Source organism: Odontomachus brunneus, unplaced genomic scaffold (genome assembly GCF_010583005.1).
Source record: "Odontomachus brunneus isolate Ranch 3 - 2012 unplaced genomic scaffold, Obru_v1 Obru_scaffold_009, whole genome shotgun sequence".
Lineage (NCBI taxonomy): Eukaryota > Metazoa > Arthropoda > Insecta > Hymenoptera > Formicidae > Odontomachus > Odontomachus brunneus.
In genome coordinates, this window is record NW_022639459.1 from 2,540,073 (window position 1) to 2,563,783 (window position 23,711).

Here is a 23,711-nt window from a genome sequence, read left to right on the forward strand (position 1 = left end):
CTCTCTCTCTCTCTCTCTCTCTCTCTCTCTCTCTCTCTCACTGATTTTGAAAGTGAAATTTCACTGCTAAATCTGTATAGTACCCGAATTCGTTACAAACTGTACTAAATATCCAACTCCGCGTGTTTGGCAATAAAATTAATGACTTCCGTGCTTTTGCGCTTGATCACGCTGTCTGTGTTTGGGAAATACATGAGTAATGGGATCGGTCGATACTATTAACTGACCTTTTTAGCGAGATTTTACTGATCGCAATGTTATACTTATAACTGAATCCCCAATTAAAAGTATTTCAGTGGAAACTACACTAATTATACACATTGCGAAGTATATGGAAAAAAATGCTGTTGAGTCAATAGAATTGGTCAACAGCGCGCCGTGGCTGGAATAAATCTTCTTCATTCAATAACAACGTCGCAATGGTTGAGCCAATGGTCGAGTCATTAAAACATTGTACGATGGATTTGTTTTGTGTCTATCATGTCAACTGTCATATTGTTTCTTCTGAGTATACCGAATGTACGGTTATTATTTCCAAATGTCGTACACTGTCTGATTTGATTTTTCCCCTTTACGTTTCTTTATGAATCCGCAATAACACGTTACGTAACAAAACGACGATAGTGCTAATCGGTGACAGAAAGCCGAGTGTCAAAGTTTTATCGTTCTTTTTCATACTGGAAGACCTTACACGTTTGAGTGCTTTCGTATCGAGCGCTCTGGGGGCCACGCATGCGATTAATTAGGTCCATGTTGTCTTTCAGTCCGGCGACATAAAGAGCCTAGTGTTTTCACGGCGGAATGAACCCAACCTAACCTAAATGAACTTAACGAAAATGTTACACGATCGCGACATTCGTCGCACATTCATTGCCGGGCTATGCGCCGAGATTGCGACTGCTTGTCGTTAGACATTGGGCGTCACAGTGATTTTGCGAGCACTTCGAGCAATCGGTGTAAACTTTTATCTATCTGTAGCACTTGCCTTTGGCAGAGCAGCGTTTGACAGCACTTTTCGCGTTACGTAGTCTATTGCACTGAAGAAACTTTATTAGAAGCAAAGGAAATTTTCTTTTAAATTTTAGCACATCGTTCGAATTTACATATAACAGTGAACGTATTTTTTTTTTTAAGAAACCATTAATTTACTTATTTAAAGAAAATGTATTTTTATATTGAATAAATCATTTACTGAATGTAAAATATTCTCTACAAATAATAAAAAGTATTTAATATCAGGTAACATATCCTTTCGTTCATTTTAATTAGAATCTTATTTCGTACTTTTTTTTATTATATTATTCTTACTTAAAATGTTGTCGATTATTTTGCTTGAAATTTTCTCGACTATGTGTCATTTAATCGATATCACTTATATTTTATTTGAAATTTATTACCACACTCTGGCTGGACTTGAACTCGGATTTTCTGTTAGCTATGCCTTACACTACGCCATTTGATTTATAAATATGTAATCGCACTGTCTATATTTCCAAACCAAGGCGATTTCATGTGTATTTTATAATAGAACGTAAATTAGTATAATATTTTAAATGTTATATTAATACTATTTAAGAGAGAGAAGCAGAGAGAGAGAGAGAGAGAGAGAGAGAGAGAGAGAGAGAAAGTTTTTTTTTGGAATAGTCTTTTAAGTTAATACCAACAAGTATAACAAAAAGATAAAGTAACACGTTTACGTTTACATTTTATGCATAAAATGTTTTCCGCGTATGCATAAGTTTGCTGCATTAGCAACATCAACATTCTTGCACCGTCATTTTGCAGCAAGAAATGCAAATGCGAAATGCCTGCATACGTTGCAGGCAAAACAACGCGTTTCACACACTACATGACGCTACAGCGGAAAACATTCTCAGTTTGTTCGTATTCAGCGCAATGATATGATCTATGCTGTCTGGTGGTATCTGGCGGTGAACGAAACTTTTTTTGCAGAACCAGCTTTTGTGTCTAATGTGATGTACTGCATGCGCGAGTGCGTGTTGCCCCGACGGAGATAGTAATTTTTATCGATCCAAAATTATTTCTGCCGATACCATTGGCATTCTTTGCAGCGTTCTCTTATTGATAACATCACGGCTGTTGCGCTGTAGCGGATATCGGTTATCGCACTTCACGTATGTACATTGTAAATTGGACACAGCAGACCTGTACGGCGCAGTGAAAGCGCTGTAACTGATCGTTGCGTGTGCGTTTATCGAGGAGCGACGGTAAATCTGCATAACCGTACTTGCGATAATAAGCTTAAGACACTGAGCAATTAATCTTCTCTCTTCTTCTTCCTCTTGGTTTGAGCCTATGGCTTGTTATTGTCAGCTGTTATGCCTGGGTTTGTTTCGAGGCGTGTCGTTCATTCCGTGAGGGCATTTTTGGTGGATTCAACTTCAGCAGACCGCTAAGTTCGCTGAGATGTGATTAATCTTGAGCTAACGTTCCTTTCAAAGTCGAATTCGCGCTGTCGTTTATTTCCGGCACGCAACAATTATGAGGCACACGAGCAAAAATAGTGTGTATCGAGGGGATGTATTTGAGAGTCTCATTAAATGTATGCATGTTTTCAAAACGGTTCAAGCATTCTTCTTCGATACAGTTTAGTTACGCAGCTGATGGGCCAGTGAGAGAACTTAATTTGCCTCTTATTGCTCATTGTTACACAGAAAAAAACACAGCTGGTTAATGAAATTGAATTCCGTTGCCTAATGTATGCGCATGCACTTAAATGGTACGTGTCACTTTCGACAGTCCCGATTCCCGATATCTGTATTGTCTTATAGCACTTTCATTATCTGATTAGAACGCGCGAACGGACGTGCGAGACTGATAGAATCGACGACGATATCCTTGACTGCACCTGATAGGAATAAGGATCAGATAAAAGACTCGGTTATAAGAACAGAAAGGTTCCTGTAGGAGGTTTCCACCCAATCGATTGTTCTCAGTTATCTCAATTGAGTTGTAAAAGCTGAATGTTCAGACAAATATTTTCAATCGCGCTGACAGAGACATCATTTCACGTCACCAATTCTCATCTAGGGTCCTTATTCAGTTGCACGAACTGCGATCCACTTTCGGATAAATGTTTCTTTTTATTTGGATCAGAGAGTCTTATCTCCCGTCATTTAATTAAGATAACTTCTGAGAATTAATCGAGAATAAGTTCTTTCATTGGACCATCGGCTGCGTTCTAAACTAGATTGACGGGAAAGTGTTCGAGTCGTTTTGAAGCGATTAGCGAAAGTATGCGAATGCACACTTAAGTGACGTCTGCATCCGTGTTGTCTCATAACACTTTCATTGTCCGATTAGAACGGACGCGAGCGGACGTGCGAAATTGGTAGGATCGACGACGGTATCCTTGAGGATACCTTCAAGGCCGACCGGAAATTTGGAAGAGGTGGTCCGCACTCGAGAATTAGCACTGACCTAGGGAAGGCCTCGAGGTCGTCGATGGCACACATTCCGAGTGCGTCTATATTAAGTTAACTGCTTCATAGCTGCCGATTGGCCCGCCGGCCGGCCACTGCCAATATATAGGTGGACGCGCGCACGGCATAGGCAATGCCAATTGCACGCATCCGCAAATTTGCCACCAACTGGCACGCTTATGTTATAGAGTTACTGCGGCTCTACCTCTAAGTGGCTCCTGTCCCTCTCTAAGACAGTAGCTAAAGGTGTCTCCACACCGACGACCTTTGCACCGTCAACTGAGGCGAGATCGAAACGCGCTCGCTTCGTCGGAATCTGATCATGAAGTGGAGGCAACGAAGTGTCGCTCGGCTGCAACATCACGGACGAGGATCATCGATCGCACAGTCGATCGCGGCCTCTGTCGGCTTCGATTTCCATGGAAAATGGAATCTGGTTGAACGGGCGCTTAAGGAAGGAGACACCGCCATGGCTATTTACTAGCGCGAGTTGTCCATTAGTCGTACCACTCGTGTCGCTATTGAGCAACGATCTTGAATGAGAAGTAAAAGAAATGTAAGAAGAAAAAGGTACGAAAAGAAGAAAAAGTATATAGTCGCGCGCGAGTAGTGCGCACCTGCGTAGCTCATTATCGCGCGCGCGTGCACGCGCGATATTAGCACGAACGATTGCGAGCGAGTAACCCTCGCGGTGATCCGTGACTAACGAGGATACTCGTGATTATAAATCTCATCTGCACAGAGCCGCGTACAAGGCACGACAGATTGAGTCGCAATGCGTGTTACCTCTATAATTACATTCCTCGAATTCGAGGTCTCTCTGTGTTTTGCTCTCGTTGCCAATGATAGTCGACTAGAGCGTAGATAGATTAATTGTTCGATTGTCGTGCGCGGCGTTTAAAGTCCGCAGTGAACTCAAAGTCGCACTTTCTGGCATCGATCTTGGCGCTATTGCGACGTCTCGATCGCATCTCGACGCGATTGTGTTTTCTGTATGACGTATGTTATCATGCTCTCCGAATTTCTCAGACTGAGATCTCACTCGAAAAGTAGCATCACCAACGAGTTACTCGATTTACGATGATTTTTCGCTCATATAGAGTGAATTTTCCATTTTGAATCGTTGTGTGAATATTTCCACTTGAAATGGAAAAGCGAGTCTGATGTGCTTCATCGTCACAAGAATGTATTCATTTGATTAAAGTATTCGTTCACGTGGAGTCAAAACCCTAAGCTTGATCTTTTACGATTTTGAGTAATATCTTCATTATTGTTTAGTTCAAAGTACTGCCACTTTCCATTCGTTTCGAGCGGAATTCCACCTCAAGAAATTTTGGGAGTACACTCGATCAATTCGAACTTTAAGCAACCGAGGTTATTTCACGGCGAGAAATGACGGTGCTGCATATTGCCGTAAATCTCAGCAATTTGCAATGCGAATAATCGAGACAGAATGTCGCTGATGTGGCCGGGCTTTCATAAGTTCGTTGATAAAACGCTGCGTACGTATGTTTGAAGAAATTTGAAGCATCTGACGTAACGTAATGTTGGTTCAACGACGTGTGACGTGCAATCTGACCCTAATCACTGACGTTTCATAATGTCCCGTCGCAAAAAGCGACTGGACGATCACAATTGAGCGATACTCTAAACATGCCCATTGAGATAACCGGTCTCGACTCATAAACGCGTCCCTAAAGACGCATTTCCACTCGTGAGTTCAGGCCAACGTTACCACTAAGGAAGCATGATTGACAGTTAGGATGTTTAGGCAGTCAATCACATCGATTGCAGCGCGGAGGTCAGATTGATTATGCTTTTTGTCGCGATCACAGCGCAACAGAAGTCAAACGGACCAAAATCTATCAGATTCTTTCCAAGCGAAACATTCGTTTTTGTTGTTTTGTCCTTCATCTCAATGATATAATCGAAAAGTAACTCTGTTGATGTAATCGACTTTTCCGTTGCCTGGGAAACTTAATATAGCTGAATGTTTTCGATCGCAGTAACAGACATATTATTTCTTGTCACTGAATTTGTACGGTTAAACTGATTGAAACCTTTTCCGTTTATATTCTAACTAAGATCATCCTTAACACTTCACGCACATCACGTTCTCCTTAAACCGAAAAAGTGATCGACCACGCTGGATCAAGCGGCAGTATTTTCTTAATGGCTCCAACGACCTTTAACGCGCAATACAGCCCTAATCGTCGATCTGTAATGGCTACGTGTACGTCGTCGGCAATAATCTCGTCGGGCGTTCAGCTGTCGACTCCACTCGCTTCCTCCCTCTTTCTCTCGCGCACCTCAGCATCTTTTTCTGGGTCAGAAAATATACGACGGGTGTGACTGACTCATTGCGGTACGTGTGATTGAGGAGACGAGCCCCTCCACAAGTTGCATCGGTCTGCGCCGCGCGAGAGAGACGGAGTTCTCCAATGGGACGTTCCAAGGCGACCCTCGTGAGTGCATCGTGAGTGCATCGTGAGTGCATATTCTAATCTGTATGTTGTCATTCAAACGGGAGTGAACCGATAATGCGTATCGTATGACAGCAATCTGAAAATCGTCGATAAACGTATAGCGTGTAGGCAATGAATGCCTCAGCTCTTCTTCAACGAACTGATAATTTGTCACACGTTGATGCACCAGGATCTCATGAGTGCATGTTCATTTCTTCTGCAAGGATATCGAATGCACCAGGAAGCGTCCGTGCAACAGAAGATAGCTTTGTTAATAATTTTTATCTTCTTATGCATCGATTTTATCCTACACACTTTTATCCTATACACATATCTTATAATTTTTAACTTCTCACACGTTTAAAGTAGTCGTGTCGTGAAACGAGTTTCGTGAAGATTTGTTGAAACTCACACATTGTACATGGTATAACTGTTATTGCGATTGGAAAAAAGGTTGATCATTTAAGAAAGAGAGCTAAGATATTTGCAACTAAACTCAATACTTTTAATACAAGTCCTCCAAAACTAGCGTATTATTTTTTATTTCTATTTTTAAATATTTGCTAAATTACATATAAGTTTTTAATAAGAAACTGTTTTAAAAAGACTAATATTATAAACAAATTTCAGAATTATTCAATATTTTGTTTTCAAGATACAGTAACAAAAATAGAAATATAATTTATAATAATATTCAAAATATATTTGTGTACACACATTTAAATACTTATATACTTCTTTTTATCAACTATATTAAACAAATTGATTTCTACTAGATGAACAGATGCATAAATAAAGCACTCATCAGAATAAAAAATATTAGTTTTTCCAAATTTCTAAAATTGTATATGTACATATTTATCTCAATTTCGTTTTCCAAATTAACAGTGATACTTAGATAACAAAATAAGAATGCATAAAAACGCAATTTTGTTTGATAAATGATAAATTTCTGAGTGGCTCCTCTGAGACGCCACTGAAAATACGGCACCTAACGATACAACTTCCTTAATTCACTCGTATATACTTTGTTCCTTCCATGAGTATGCCTGCTTGTTTTCGTTATGTAATTAGCAATGAGCAGGGAAGAACTCGCTTGTACGCGCATGGGTGCGGGCGCGATGCGTGTTCCTTGAGCATACGGGAAGTCAAGTTTCTGTGGCCGTCGATTCGTTTCTGTTTGCATTGCGCGCTTATTAACATACGTATTAGCATTTTTCCTTGTCAAATGTATAACGCCCACTTCCTGCCGATTGCACAACGCGAATCGGAATCCCCATTTTCTTCGAGGACATTTCTCGACGGCACGACAGTTAGTGCCATCGGCTCTCCTAACGGACTCGTTATATAGTCATCGAATGAAAGATCCGCGCGACCATGAGTGCCTTCGATTGGTGGACGCGCGTAATGAGTGATCCTCCAGACAGGATGCTTGCTTTTGGCGCGATTACTTCGCGCAATGTTCCTGGGAATTATCTAAATGTTTCCGTGAGACGTTCACCTCGCAGATAATTCAAACCTGATTCATTTCCGCGACACTTATCGGCATTTTTGTGTTAATCGGCTTCCTGGTAGCGGGCGTTTCTTCGGACTGGCAGAAAGGATGGCACGCAATTTCCGCGAGACTTTAATCTTTCATTAGTTATGTCGATTTATTGAAAGATTCATCAGGATTTCAAGAATCCGCGACGCCAAAAAAATGCAGTCGACGAAACGTGTAGAATTATGATTCCGCTATAACGCACTGTCGAGCCGCTATGTATATGACGTGACGTGATATGAATATGACGCATCATACTTTCTTCTTTTATTATTTATCTTCTTACAGTTAATTACCTAGTTCGTTATGGTTATCTACCTAATTCTTACAGTTATCTACCTAGTTCGTTTTAATTTTGAACGATTTATTTTGACTGTTTTGGTACTTAGTACTAAATCGGTGACTTCCATGGTGATCTTTGTGCCGTTTTCTTCATTGGAATCTTCTTCTGATGTCAAGGCATTGTTCATGAAGGCACGAAGTAAAAAGTAGTCGGCAATGAAGAAACGGTTGAATTGTCACGGACACCGCGTCGATCGCAATCGACTCAGTTCCGGATAGTAGTAACAAATTTGCGAAACCGATCGTGCCTTTTCCCAGAGCCTCGACGCATTACGTGAAAGAATCAGGCCAATCCTGGTCCGTATTTTGTTAAATCATGTTCCGTTGCGCTTTTCTATCTGTCCAATGCGCCATGGTGACTCACGAGCGGGCATAAGATTCTCGGAAAGTAGGTGTGTAAAGTCTAAACGATAGGATTTATATCACTAGTTGGGATGATTCTTAGCCCGACACATTAACGATATGATATCGGATTATAGATTAGTTTGACAAGGCAGTTGAATTAATAGCATACTACTTATCGCACTATATGCTCTGCCGTACATGTCAAGATTAATCGCGGTCAACATCGTGTTAATATGCTAACCACATTTCCGAGAGTAATAATCTGAATGTATAAAGTAGGAGATTTACATCTATGAAGCCGTAAAATTTATAATGCTTATAATTACGCCGACGTTAATTAAATTCCTTTAAACACATGTTCCACTTCTGCCGACTTTCCGTAACTGTCTTGTTATATACACGAAATTGCGCCAATTACTGTGCTTATTTTGTCATTTGCGGAACAACCAATTATCGTATTAGATTCGAGAACGTTATATACATAGATGTTACCTTGATATCTGCCTTGATACTTGATACCTTTTTTTTAAGTATCCATGCCTTTCACATCGTTGTCGCTGATGACATTCAAAGAGAGAAGCGAGCTTTAAGAGATACTTAATAGTAAACTACTAAGACAGTAAAAATAACGGCTTTAGAATTTTTGATGAAAATTAAAAAATTTATAACGGTAAAAAATTTTTTATGAGAATTAAAAAATTTATAACGGTAAATTTTATGTTTTTAATTAACGCACTGAATAAATCTAAAAAAAGTAAATAAACAGTTTTTTCTTTGCATTACGTATTTCTTCAAGAAGCTGTCACTTTGATCGCTTTGATAAAAATAGTTAATCGTTAATCGTCGATATCCATGTACTGAAAGAAAAAATATCTGAAGAATAAAAAAGTATTTATTCAATATTTAAAAAATAAGAAATATTTATTTGATGGATACGATTAATAATGCATTTAGTTAAATCTATATTTTTTTGTTCAAATAAGATGAACAATTAATTTTATGAAAAGTGCAACAGTGTTTTAGGAAAATATATATTTTCTCATTTGAAAGAAATTTATTTCTCAATGTAAAAATATTAGTATGTAAATATGTAATTAGTACCTAATCATGTAAGTATTTTTTTATTTCTTAGATATATTTTCCCTCAATGTAGCGTTTACAATCTTGATCTAACGTTTACACGATATTTAGCACTCAACTGTGTAAACGCAAGTTTAGTCCTATGCTTCTTTTTGACGATGAAGAGAACGAGGTGAAGAAAGTGGAAGCTACATGGAAAAAGGAAGAAGATTTCACTGCTGCGGCTAATCATAGTTTGTTGAACATATACTTATCGCTGTAATTAAAAATTTACTATTGCAACTTTTGCCATTACATTAGTTTCATAGCTGAACATATGTTTACTGGCATATGCTCTCTAAAGTACAATCAGTGTATTTTTCACTGAAATGCTATATTTATAGCTGATGGCTTAGTTATAAGTATAGTACTACAATCAGAAAATCTCGCTGAAAGAATAAATTAATAGTGGCGCCTGTTCTTGTCATTGATATAGTTTGCAATTACAGACAGTGTCATGCATGCAAATTACATCGAAGCCATTAATTTCATCGTCACAAATGCAGGAAGTTGAATTTGGCGCAACGTACAACAAATTTGTATATTATAGATTTTGTAGTTAAATATTACTTCCATTAATTAAAATCAGAGATATAAAATGGGGCAGTGAAATGGGAATAGTTTCTATTGAAAATCAGTGAATTATTCACTTGTTGGTGAAATACTCTTTTCAATCTTTCTTTTTACTGACTCAATCAAAAAGATTTTTCCTAATTCACCTTAAGAGAGCACTTTTATACATATGTTGCGAAATTTAGCTACAACACACAGATTCTTGCTGTCTAACTTCTTTTCCATATAATTAACTCCAGATCGATGTTTACAGAAACTCTATTTATAAGAGAGCCACGTTTTTGTCTCTTCACTTGCGACACTGATCGAGACCGTTCGCGCGGCAATAGGCGCCGGCAGAAGCTCCGTGGATGCTGTAGATACGTTTGTTTTATCCAATAAACATCCACTGGACTTTCGCTCGACGGCCGCGTGGGGGATAATGTTTACCGATGCCGAAGGCACTGGCCATAAGTGCCTTACGGCTATAAGTATGCTACCCGTGCCACCTGGCACAACCACACGGCCGCAACCACCACGGTCGCGCGCAACGCGCGTATACCCACACTTGCCCTGATGATTGAGTCACGAGAGACACACAGCCACCGAGTGGTTCTCCTTAGAAGAAGAAGAAGAACAAGAAGAAGAAGAAAAGAGCGACCGGCGTGGCTCGCTCGCGGCTCAGCTCAGCTCGACGCGGCTCGGCGTGGCGATCCTACCACATCAGCTCGCGCTACCAGGCGTGCATCAAGGAGCCTTCGGTGGTGGGGTCGTTGTCGCGTCGCCGGCACCAAGAGAACGGCGGAGTGTCGGTGTTGGTAGGCCTGGCCGCGAACGAGAGAGCGGAGTCGCGGTCTGTCAGAGTCCACAGTCCTAACTCGGCCTCAGGCTGCGATAGATCGTATCACACCACGCGGCTTCGATCCCGCCGCGAAATCAACCCAGTCCCGCGATCGACTACCGCGAGTGATCGCGATCTCGTGGTCTCGCGCGCGCGCGCGCGTGTCATTCAATTTCAGGGGCAGCTCTTTTTCGCGGGCCAACCTCGCGATCGACCTCGACCCGCCCGCGAGTGACTCGAACGATCTTTAAATAGCAGCGCGAAAAATCGGTTGCTGTCTGCGCCACGAACAATCGGATCCACGAACGTTGCCCCGAGCGCGGAAATTCTTCTCTTTTCTCGTCCCGCTTCATCGGCCGCTTCCGCCGATCGTCGCCGATCGCGACTAAGCGGAAGTCGTGCGAGGGCGGGTTACCGCGATCGCATTCCTAGGAGCACGGAATATACCGGCAAGGATACTGTTACGGGAGGTAAGATTCCCTTCTTTTTATGTTTCTTTTTTTTCTTTCAAGAGCGAGAGGAAGAAAGATGGAGAGAAAGACAGAGAGAGAGAGAGAGAGAGAGAGAGAGAGAGCACGTGTGGGAGGTGCGGGTGGGAGTACCGGCAAACGATCAGGTTGTGGCTTTTAGACTCGCCGGGAGACGTTTATTTGTCTTCTGTTTTGCACTTTTGCGCGAATTGCGGGTGTGCGCGTGGATGGATACGTGCGTGGTGCGTGCGTGCGTGTACGAACCCCTTGTGTGTCAGCGAGTCAATGAATTACTTTCGTGACGTAAGATCGTACGTGACGAAGTCGTGGGAATTTGGGTGTCGTAGGGAATCGCGGCACACATGTCCCGTTATTGCAATACTTGTCGTACGCATGGGGTGTCCCGTGAAGTTCCTATCGAGCCGCGAAAGACCACAGTTCAATAAGCAAAGCGCACCTTTCTGTCGCGGAATTATAAAGTGACGCGTCAATTCCGAGCAATATTTTACGACCGAATGTTGAGATGTTTCGTGCAAAATTGTTCTCAAGAATGCGCCGGCATGACACATACACATAGAGAGAGAGAGAGAGAGAGAGAGAGAGAGAGAGAGAGAGAGAGAGAGAGAGAGAGGGAGAGAAAGAGAAAGAGAGAGACGCAGAAAGAGTATTTTATCTGTAAGCTGTATGGACTGTGTGTTACGTGCACACAAAAAAATATCATTCTACCGCCAAGAAAAGTAGTTTACTTTTCCTCTTTTAAATGTGACGGCTGTCTTCAACAAAGAATATTATGCTCTTTACAAGAATATTATAAAATTTTATCAGAAAAAAGAGTTTATACGATTCTATGTGATAAGTAAATCATTTTACAACATTTTGTTTCAATTTAATATTTTTGATTAAACTGTAAAACTTACTAGAATTCAAAATATATTTTGAATAAATAAAATTAAAATATATTTTTTAAATAAAAGCAGAATGTATTTTGACCCTTATAACTTATGACCTGATATATGACTTATTACCTGATATATCTGTGAATGCATAAACTTATGAAATATTTGAAGTATTATAAGTAATGTTTGCTTGAGTGTGGTATATATTTTTCTTTGTATGGGCTTTATTTCAATAGTAAAGCATTGACCTAGCTAGTTAAAATTATCTTGATCGATCTTATACAAAGAAAGATACTGATACGAGCTTCTCTGTTCATTCCTGTGTTTGCTCATGAAACGCTCCTCTGCTAGCGACAAAATGAGATAGAATTCTTGCCGTGCCTCATTCCGCTTTCCGTGAAGCAATATTTCCGGTCTCAGTGGAAGAAACGCGTTTTTTCTAAAATTAGAACGAAATAACTGAAAGTGAAATAACACAATCTTGTTGGCAGTTGGGGTCGCACCGCGGGTGCCGACTGTCTTTGTTTCGGTCTGTGGTGGATCTTCATAAAATTTCCGACCACACCGTAATCATCTCATCTTCCGCGAAATTCACTTCGGGGTCTGGTAATAAAGTTCTTTCCCCGTGCGAGTAACAGCGAAGTTAACTGTATTCAATGGATACGCCTCATGTCAACGGTCAGAGTCATCAAATCAGTTGGACGTGAAAAAATGTAATTTCCACAGCGTAATTTCCTCTGATATTGACGCAATTACGTTTTTCTTGTGATTCTTCTCGCGGTCATTTGACCCCCACCTGTCGGCCGTCGTTGATTCTTCCCAGATGGATGATATCATTGGAGTGATGTTAGTATGACCTTCGCTATGAAGAGCTCATTAGTAATTTGCCGAGAATTATTATTTAATTACATCTATATCGATTACATAATTATTTAATTGCATTCAATTCTGCCTGATATTTATAACTACCTGATAAAATCGAAATATCTGACAAGTAATCATTTCTTCTCATTCTATCTTTACAAACATATTCTACACGTTAAATAAAATCAGAGAAATTGCGTAACACTTCGTATTGTATATTCATCTGTTTATCACCGTTTATATATCGTATTCATCTGTCGTGGTATACACAGTCGGAATATCCCGTGTGCATCTCAAAATATGATTATATGACGCTAAGGAGTGCACGCGCACGTCCAATTGGACTGTCACGCTTGTTACGACTCGTCACGCGTCTTCGTGTCGAGTGCTTGTTGTGCAGACATATAGGTTTCTGCAGGTCAGCAGTTAAACAATTTCGAAAATCGCAATCTCTAGCACAGTACATTTCGTAAGATGCTGGCTCTTCGCGTTTTTTTGCTGCTGTATATCCAATTCACTTGCGGTACATGGCTTAAATAAGGTACGAATGAGAACTTTGATTTTCTTTCTAGATGCTCACAAATTACCATATGAAATGTATAATTATATAATATATAAATAGCATAAATAAGTAAATTTATCTATATATATGCGATTCGATGAAATTGTCGAATTATTTTACTGCTGAGTAAATTCTGCACAAAATAATCCTAATAATAGTCCAAAATAATCCAAAATCCATTTTGGTTCATTCTTCGATATCTACGAGTTTTTGTTTTGAAGAAATATAGGAAAATATATAATAATATATAATAATAATATATATAATAATATATAATAATAATATATATAATAATATATAATAATAATATATATAATAATATATAATAATAATATATATAATAATATATAAAAATAATATATATAATAATATATAATAATAATATATATAATAATATATAATAATAATATATATAATAATATATAATAATAATATATATAATAATATATAATAATAATATATATAATAATATATAAAAATAATATATATAATAATATATAATAATAATATATATAATAATATATAATAATAATATATATAATAATATATAATAATAATATATATAATAATATATAATAATAATATATATAATAATATATAAAAATAATATATATAATAATATATAATAATAATATATATAATAATATATAATAATAATATATATAATAATATATAATAATAATATATATAATAATATATAATAATAATATATATAATAATATATAAAAATAATATATATAATAATATATAATAATAATATATATAATAATATATAATAATAATATATATAATAATATATAATTAAGAGGAATATGTACATAAGAGGAATAAATAATAATTAAAAAAGTGGAAATATTGGAAAAATATATATAATAACATATGAATAAGAGGAAGAGAGAATTGTTTTTCCTTTTAATGTCAAGTACTCTGTTGATGCATTCTCAGACTAAATTCCTTGGTATCTCTTGGTATTCCTTGATCTCTCAGTCCTTTTCTGTAGAACCAGGATTCGCGCAGGGAACGTTTCGGATTGAGTCGAGTTAAATTTGGCTAATGAATGGTAGTGAAACCGGTAATAAATCGTCGAACAGGCCACGCGTCGCGCGAAGAAAACCCGCGCGAAAATTCTCGGACGCTAATCGGGCGGATCTCCACTCGGAGTGCAAGCAGCAACTTTCCGTGCAAATCCCTGGCATCGTACGGCGACGCACGTACGTGTGCACGCACGCACGCACGCACGCACGCACGCACGCACGCACGCGTACAGCCGACGTAGAATCGACGGTACTCGCTCGCCTAGGATTAAGTACGTGAATACCTGCGTAGCTGCCTCAGGTACCTTCGCGGTCGTCGGACGGTGCGTTACGTAACAGCCTTGTTAATCAGAGGTGGCGGCTGATCCCGTGCCCGAGCGGCACAAATCCGACGTGGAAGTCGGATCGCCGATGCTCGAGGAAATTAAAAGCCTGAAATTAAATCCCCGGCGACCTCGACGACGCACAGCCGCGGCGTGCTCGTCGACAGCGGCCAAGTTGAGATCGTGTCGCAAGATCGGCAATCGTTGCTCGGCGTCGGACGGTACAACCGGCTGGAATCTGCTGGACGTGAACCTCGACACGGCGAGATTGAGGATTCGCGGCGATTCCGCGATTTCCTGAGATCAATTCGGCGGCTGCACGCTGTTTCTTCGTGAGGCCGCACGATCACGTGTGTACATCTTGTGCATCACGTTCCTCCTTCTCCCGCTCTTCACGTTCAATCTCGAGATACACGATACTCGTCTCCGTCTCGTGAATCTGCTAGCACTGGAAACGGGAGCAATCAAGACATATTAAATTTTCCCCTCGAGTTAGCCGCGATCAGACACTGCACGTGTATGCAAATGACAACTAGAAAACACACTCTGTCCGCATCCGCCCGCGACTACGACCTTACGACGTTATCCCCGGGTATCCGTCGCCATTTGTCAACGACGGAACGTCCGGCGACGTAATGAGCATCAAGCTGAATTCTCGAAATTAATCCGTGCGTCTTCCGGTCGACTTTCGGGATGAGCGATGATTCGGGACGCCTCGTTCAGATATACTATTCTGGTCGTGCGGTGGAGCGCCCGTTTCAACTCGAGAGCGGCGATTTCCTGCGAAAGTCAACGATTTCGCCGATTGTACGATCAATTTGTACAAAAAAAAGATATTTATTAATCAAAATAATTCTAATTTAAGGAGACGTGTTTCGGCTTAGAGCCGAAAAATAGGATGTTTTTATGTTTTCTTTTTCTTTTCAAAGAAATTAATAAAGATATCAATATGGAGGGAGGGCTTTGTAGGCCATACTATTCATCATTGTTTGAAGCATAAGAAAATTATTTTTAAGAATTTTTAAAATTTTGTCCAAATTTGTTGTGTTGAGCGCAGAATCGTCGGACGCTTCTAACTAATAAGCGTCAACATTACAGCTCGTGTAATAATCTTGCACAATATTTTTTGTCGAATCATTATTATTATTGAATTATTACACACGGTTAATCATATTTTTACATATTGGGAGTACAAATTAATTCGGTCCGTTTTCAAAAGATAGCTCTGGCTGTTATGAATGTTTCATAGTGACAGCTGATTTCGGTGGTTTCAGAGAGGTTAGACATCTGTCAATAATATTCAGTTTATATCGCTTTGAGTTTCATACAAAACCCCTGTTTTTTACTGTGTTGAATATGTCAAATTTTGTGTTAACTAAGCAGCATTTGCGGGAGGTTTTAGTTTTCTGCTTTAATTGGAAGAAAAGTGCAGCTGAAGCGCATCGAATGCTTGTAGAAGTTTATGGTGACAATGCTCCAACTGATAAATCATGTAGGGAATGGTTTCGACGTTTCAAGAATGGTGATTTCAGCGTTGAAAACAAGCCTCGCTCAGCCAAAAAAATTCCAAAACAAAGAATTGGAGGCATTACTCGATGAAGATCCGAGTCAAACGCAAGAGGAGCTTGCAGAATCATTGGGAGTTGATTCGTTTGAGCCGTGCATTACGAGAAAAACGGCCGGAATACGAGCAAAGACATGACAAAGTTATTCTTCTGCATGATAACGCTCGGCCTCATGTCGCAAAAGTCGTAAAAAATTATTTGGAAACGCTCAAGTGGGATATTTTACCGCACCCGCCGTATTCGCCGGACATTGCTCCTTCTGATTACTGGTTGTTCCGACGGATGCAGCACGATTGGGCAGGTCACCGGTTCACTTCTTTCGCAGAAATCGAAAATTGGCTCCTAACTTGGATCGCCTCAAAAGACGAAACATTTTTTCGAGATGGAATTCGAAAATTGCCTGAGAGATGGGAAAAAGTAGTAGCCAGCGATGGACAATACTTTGATTAATCTGTTCATTCATTTTGTTCTGAAATAAATGCATTTTTAACCACAAAAAAAGGACCGAACTAATTTGTACTCCCAATAATTATTATATATTATAATATTATTTTTTTTACTTTGTTTTATGTTATTTAAGATTATCTTATTCTCTTTGTTTTTTCATTCCAAAGTTCCATCAGATTCACAAATTTGTTTTCTTTTTATGAGATTTAATTTTCGAACGATTCCTTTCTTTCTAGCAATTCAATATATATTATGTTGAGAAATTTCCAATGTGCCCTACAAAAGATGTCCTCCCGACATCCCGTCGTCCATTTTCTGCTTCTGACAATATCTCAGGTCGAATGAATATAACCGTCTCTTAAAAGAAGAAAAGTAAACCTAGTAATCGCGTATCTACAACGCGCCACGTGTCTCGGAGTTTTGAGTCGCGGCGCCATAGCGTATCTGATCAAAATCCCGGAGAGAGAGAACGTTTCCTCGTTGGCCGGTCGCGGATTATTTGTCTCACGTATCTATACCCGCTGGCGGACAGGCGGTGCAGTTGCCGCGATGCAACGGCTGGCGCGTCTATATCGTGACGATAACGAGTCGCCAGGTGTTTACGACCACGCGACGTCATCGAACCCACCTTTACCTTTTCAGTCGTCGTGCTGGCGCGACCGTGCGCGCGCTGCGTTACGGTATGCCACGTTGTATCTTCGCGTCGACTTTGCGCCTTCGCGGCGACATCGCGAACCGTAAAAACCGGCGGGCCGCTTCTTACGGTTTAACGCATCACTTACCCCCACCCACGAGATCGCAAATAACAATACTCTTTGCGCTGTGCACACACTGCGTAAATTATCTACTGGTGTACATTGTCATTTGCGCGAGCGCTGCAATGATAAATCTAGCGACAAAAGTGCGATTTATTTCCGTGAGAATTGCACGGACCTGTAGAGGCCATATCTCTTGATGCCTGTCTTCGAAAAAAAATGGGACTTCCTTCTTTTATTTTTTATCCCAATTAATTATAACTTGTTGAAGGTTGTAGAAGAAATAAATAGATGTCTTTTACGGCCTACGGCACACCTTAGTCCTCGGTATGTAAAGACAGATATAACATATTATCGGGTATCATTTGCAATAGTGTTGACTTTAAGTTCGCGACACTATTTTTATCATCTGGAAAAAAAATTGTTTTCACAATCACGCATGCTGACGTAGATGTCACTTTTTGTTGGAATAATAAAATAGGTTAGTGAAGAATAGATGTAACAAGTCGCAGAGAAAACTCTATGTAACCCCATTCTTCTTGCCTATTTTCGATTTCTACACACAAAAGAACATCATTCTGTTGCTAAGAGAAGCCATCATTCAGTTTGCTTTCCCTCTCTCAAGTCATGGTTATCTTCAGCAAAGAATCTTTTCTTCATTCTTTGATAATAATCTCAAAATGTATCATGAATTACAGAAATGCTCATTACTACGTATTTCATGTATTAAGTAAACTGAATTTCTTTTTTAAATTTCATATTTTTCATTGAAATGCCAAACTTATTGGGATTTAAAATACGTTTTGCTCATATTTCAGACATTTGGTTAATTCAACTAAGCTTTTTCCTCGCGTTGTAAACTTATAATAAATCTCTCTCTCTCTTTCTCTCTCTCTCTCTCTCTCTTTGTGAATATACAAATTTATGAAATACTTGAGACATTTATTTAAATGTAGTATGTATTATTCTCTCTTTGTGTGTGTATGTATTTGTGTTCACTCGACACTTTATACGAAACCGCCTTAGTGCAGAGGTCAGCGTAGTGACGATTCTCAAGCGTATGCAACATATACATATGTATGATTTTCTAATTGCATATGATGAGAGAAAGAGAGAGAAAGAGAAAAAATTGTAAGGAATTTGTGTGCAAAGTAAATGTTATAGCTGTTATGCCGACCTCCATGCACAGTTCGACGACCTGTCTTCGTTAAAATTTAACGGATAATTACGATCTCTCGTGTGGCTCTTATTTTTAGCGTCCATTATCTTGGCAACTGTTATATTCATCGTCACATTCGATCGCACGTGAGCCGCGCCGTAAATGTGTCAGGCTCGGGATAAAAGTTCCGGCGAAACGGCGTTGAAAACTTTCCACCAAACGCGGTTGCAAACTGCACCGCAAGGAAATGTGATAATGTAGCGTAGCTTGTACTTTTAAAAGCGGCACGAGTGGCTTGATTCTTCTCTCGAGATCTCATGTAGCTCTCTTATCGCGCGCGCGCTTATCGATTCGTGATAACATGTAACACGCAACAAATCAAACACATCGTACTTTATCTCCCGCGTAAGAGCGTCGCTGTTTACGCAAATTCCGTTTTCGTGGCGCTCTACCTTTGCTCACGACGGAATGCCAATGAGACACGCCAGACGAAAGTTTTATTCATCGCGTGGATTTACATATCGCTGAAGAAAAAAGGAGTATTTTTATCGATCGTAAGCGATAATTACCTAGGCATTAATTAAGCGATTGGTATTAACTGTCCTCTTATGACTAACATATGTGAAAATAATTGTTTTTATTTGATTTCCTAAGGTCTTCATATTTTATTCCGGAATTATTGAGTAATCGATGGTATAATTGCCATCAAATATTCCTAATGGGAGATTTTAAAGTTGATTTATTTTTTACAAAAATACGACTAAATGAGTAATCGGTTTTTCGTTAGTTTATTATTGAAATTTCGTTTTCTTTTCTTTTTTTTTTAGTGGCAGAACTATTGTTTTATTCGTCGACTTTCTTAAAAAACAGTCTGTAGAGGCGTTTTAAACTTCAGTATCGTCTATTGATGTTCTCATATTGAAACAATCGCCATTTCTTCTGATCTTGACCTCCAATATCGCGTGTTGAAGCAGTGCGCAGTAGATTTCGAAAATTCTATATGCGCAATAATGATATTTCAACATCAATATAATACTTCCTCCCGATCTACTGTAACACTATGTAGCGTTTTGATTTTTTTCTGACAAATTGAAGATACGAATTCCTCATTTGTGGGAACTTAATTGAATGGTTCATGTTATCGACTCGTACATATTATCAGACTGCGAGATCGTTTTTACGAAAACATAAAATCCTTTTAATTTGGAATTACTTAAGGAGGGGGAGAGAGAGAGAGAGAGAGGGGGGGGAGTACAGTTCGTCAAATACCGAGCCCATTATTACCCAACTGCGCTGTGTTAATTCGTGAATCTTCAATTGTTTACTACATGACGCACGTGTCATGCGCGCGAACCTTTCGGGAGGTCATGTGCCTTTTGAGAAAAGGACAGCGAATATAGTGGTCTACGAATGGTGAGATAGACACGGAGAAAGATGAAGGTTCGTCGGTTGGGATTTTTCTTTGACTCGATGTGGCGAAGGTCGTCATTAGCAATGCTGATGTTCCGTACACGGCTGAAGTGACCTACGATCGCCGCTATATGTTTTATCTTCCCTACCGTCGTTTCCACTTCTATCTGTATCTTCTCCTTTGCGATGCGTCTTCTTTCTTCCTCTTGCTCTTTCCGTAAGTTTGTACATCGTAATTATCTCGTTTTATTGACCCCTGACGCACTTGGCGTAACTTTTCCGACGTATTTGCAACTTGTTACCGATTGCGATTATGTCACTCGCGATAATGCGAGCGAGATTTGCGGAATTGCTTCCTGAGCTTTTCCAACGCGACTCCAATAGCTCAATTCGTATTTTTAATCATCTCAGCAAGTGTATCTTGTAAACTTGAGAGAAAACATATTATTAAACAACGTTATTCGACATCCTTTCGTGTTTTATTGCGCGTTCTATATATTTCCATTTCTTCGTTGTCAAGACAATTTTTAAATAAAATTTTTTATGTAAGAGAGTGTTCATTCTAATAAAATAATAAAATAAATAAATTCGTTTTATAGGATCTCCAAGTAAATATTTTTATGACACCAATCTAATTCGAATAAAGTCTAGTCGCTCCTTTTGTTCTATTTTGTTTAAGATTTCTTATTCTGTAGAAGAATTTCTTATTTTGTATTTCTTATTTTGTAGAAAATTTCGTATTTCTTATTTTGTAGAAGATTTCTCATATTCGTGACTCTCTCTCTCTCTCTCTCTCGTATGAGTTTTTCTGATTCTGCCCTAGAATGTAGCCGAACTATTAATATTTAATACCTAGGCTATTTCGTGCACGATTACGGCACTCCGTAGTTTCCCGGGACGGTACCGCGGTCAATTTTATTCGATCGAATTGATTCCCGAGCAGCTAGCAGCTCCTATTATCACTGATAATGTCTTATGCAAAGCATCCGTTCACGGTCGAACGCTTATACGCACATGTGCGTTCGCTAATCGTGGACTTCTTTCTCTTGATTACTGATTCTTCACATGTCATCCCCCTCGAGCAATGGAAATATTCGCGACATTTTATATTCTCGCATCGTATTGTTATTTCTGTCGTAACTTATCTTACGTAGACCGGTGCATAAACACCTTTTTATATGTGCATACGTCGATGACTGAGCCTGCGGTCTGACAGGTCGCGACGTAGATGATGAAAACGATCGCCAGGTTGCCCTTAGGTTATACAGACGAAATTCTGGCGTATCATCACAAGCTGTAACATTGCGTTACGTAATGCAGCGCGACAGGCTGATGTATACGGAGCACCTTGAACCTCCTGGCAACACAAAAGGCGTCATCGACCTCTAATCAAGAAGCGCCGCTTTTAAATGAGATGTAGATACAAATGAACGTATCTGTACAGTAGACAAAATGTCTAGGGAGTCGTTCTAAACGGGAATAAATTCGATAAAATTTGAAAAAATTCTTTGCCAAGGATACGAATATTAAAAACTGCGAGAGTTCCCTTTTGAGCAATTTAAAACGAGAAGTTAATTGTATATCTTTAACGATTCTCGACTTAGGAGGAAACACATGTGCAAGGTAAACTGAGAACCGGCTTTTTTGAAGTTGGTTGGAAGTAAATTACCGATCGACACCGCGTACACTGAGAAAGAAAAATAATTGATCTAATTAAAAAAAAACATCTTTTCAAGAATCTGAAGAATTATCTCATAAGTGAAATAATTTTGAGTTTAGTATTCCTAGAGTTTAGTATTTTTAGTATTCCTATGTGTACTATCCTATTCTCTTATCTGTATTATCCTATCACGATCCTATTCTAATATTTTAATATTCTAACAATGTTAGAAGTCAGCACGAAAACCTGATCGATTGAGTCAATATAATTTCACTTTTTCCTGTTATTTTTCTTCCTACAATTATATAGCTACTTATCTACTCGATTTGTCCTTTTCACGCACGTTCCTAACATCGTTAAAATATTAAGGTAGGATTAAGATAAGATTGTAGGTATATATAGGAATATAGAGTCAAATTTTGTCATATTTCTTAGACCGTTTGAGGTTTTTGAAGGCGATTTATTTTTGTTAATAAAATTTGTTGTTCCAACTTTTCAATTATTTACTAAAAGTTTGTTTTTAAGTCGGTTAGGAAACAATTTTTTTACAAATCGATTAAAAATAAAAATTCCTTCCTATATTTGCAAATATTCTGGAGTTTTAAAAAAAGTAATGAAACTACAAAATTTTCAGGTTATCTAGATAAATATTGACATTAACCTAAAAATCAAGTAGCTAACATATTGAACAAACTACGAAAAGTTTTATTTATATATCTCTAATGATTCTCGACTTATGAGGAAACATACAAACACACGTGCAAGGCAAACTGAGAATCGGCTTTTTGAAGTCGGTTGGAAGTAAATTACTGATTGACACTGTGTATATACTGAGAAAGAAAAATAGTTGATCTAATTAAAGTTACATTTGGCCTCAACTATATCTTTTGGTTGTTTCAACGCGAAAATAGTAACAGCAACGAACATATGACGTTGTTGTCAATAACGTTGCAGTAGAATTTGTAATGAAGAAATGGCTTTCTCTTCAACATAATCTATAGTAATTACTTCCTTATGCGATTATAGTTACAAATGCTGAATATTTCTTTTTCTGAGTGTGGCGTGTTTGAGATTGAGCACGCGTCACATTTTCATACAATGTAATATTCATTAAATTAGTTACATGCGTGAAGATTGCGTGAGAAATAAAAAAATATTCATTTACTGTTGTGAGTTTAGATCTCGAATAGAGATTCGAGAATTAATTAATATTTATGCGTTCATTTGCCTGCAAGAGATTTATGATCAATTACGAGTTACGGATCGTTACTTTGATTATCGAATCGTTAAGCGAGGAAGATAGGAACCAGCCAACGCGAGCTGCAAATAGTCAAGACGCTTTTAAAACCAACTGCTCAGCCATAAAGTTTCTTCTACTTCGCGACGCCGTACGTCGGTGGTTTATGTCGGCAGTGGCGGATAATTACTACATCTGATTATTACCAAAAGACAAATAACCATAGAAGCACTTGTAGGAACGGAGAAGACAGAGCTGATTGTTAAAGCGGTAGCGATCGTTATCTGTGTTGTGTAACGTCGGTGATACCTGAAAATTTATCTACTTTATATATATGTGTTATCGTTCGCTTGAACGTCCTTTGTACGTGATATATCGTTTAATTATCCAGCATGTTTTCCGAGATAATTGCGTACAAAGGTGCGCTTTGTACAGATCGCACGTGTGACGAATCTAAAATGTAATGCAAGCTTGTTGACAAGTGGCATTGGCAGCTCAGATGTACATTGTTTGCCTAATATTTCCCACGTGGGTTTGCGGAAGCATTGCAAAGCACACACGCGACAAACGTACAAAATGCTTGCACTTGTGCGAGCACACATCGTTAGATCTCTCCGTTTGTCACAATTGTGACGTCTATTTGTGATATCTGTTCAGAGATAATTCTCTCATCGACGTAACG

The 23,711-nt window shown here is 38.9% G+C and overlaps 1 protein-coding gene across 2 annotated transcripts in view; it reads left to right on the plus strand.

Annotated features, from left to right (window-relative positions):
- The window catches only part of LOC116840320, a 99,451-nt gene that overhangs the window by 54,609 nt on the left and 21,131 nt on the right, over positions 1-23,711 (plus strand). Inside the window, exon 1 of one of the 2 annotated variants that reach the window (XM_032806890.1) lies at positions 10,608-11,117. The exons of the other annotated variant lie outside the window; for it this stretch is intronic. The gene's annotated coding sequence lies outside the window, so the exon portion shown is untranslated. Of the gene's footprint in view, positions 1-10,607; positions 11,118-23,711 lie in introns of those variants that run through there. 2 annotated transcript variants of the gene reach the window in all.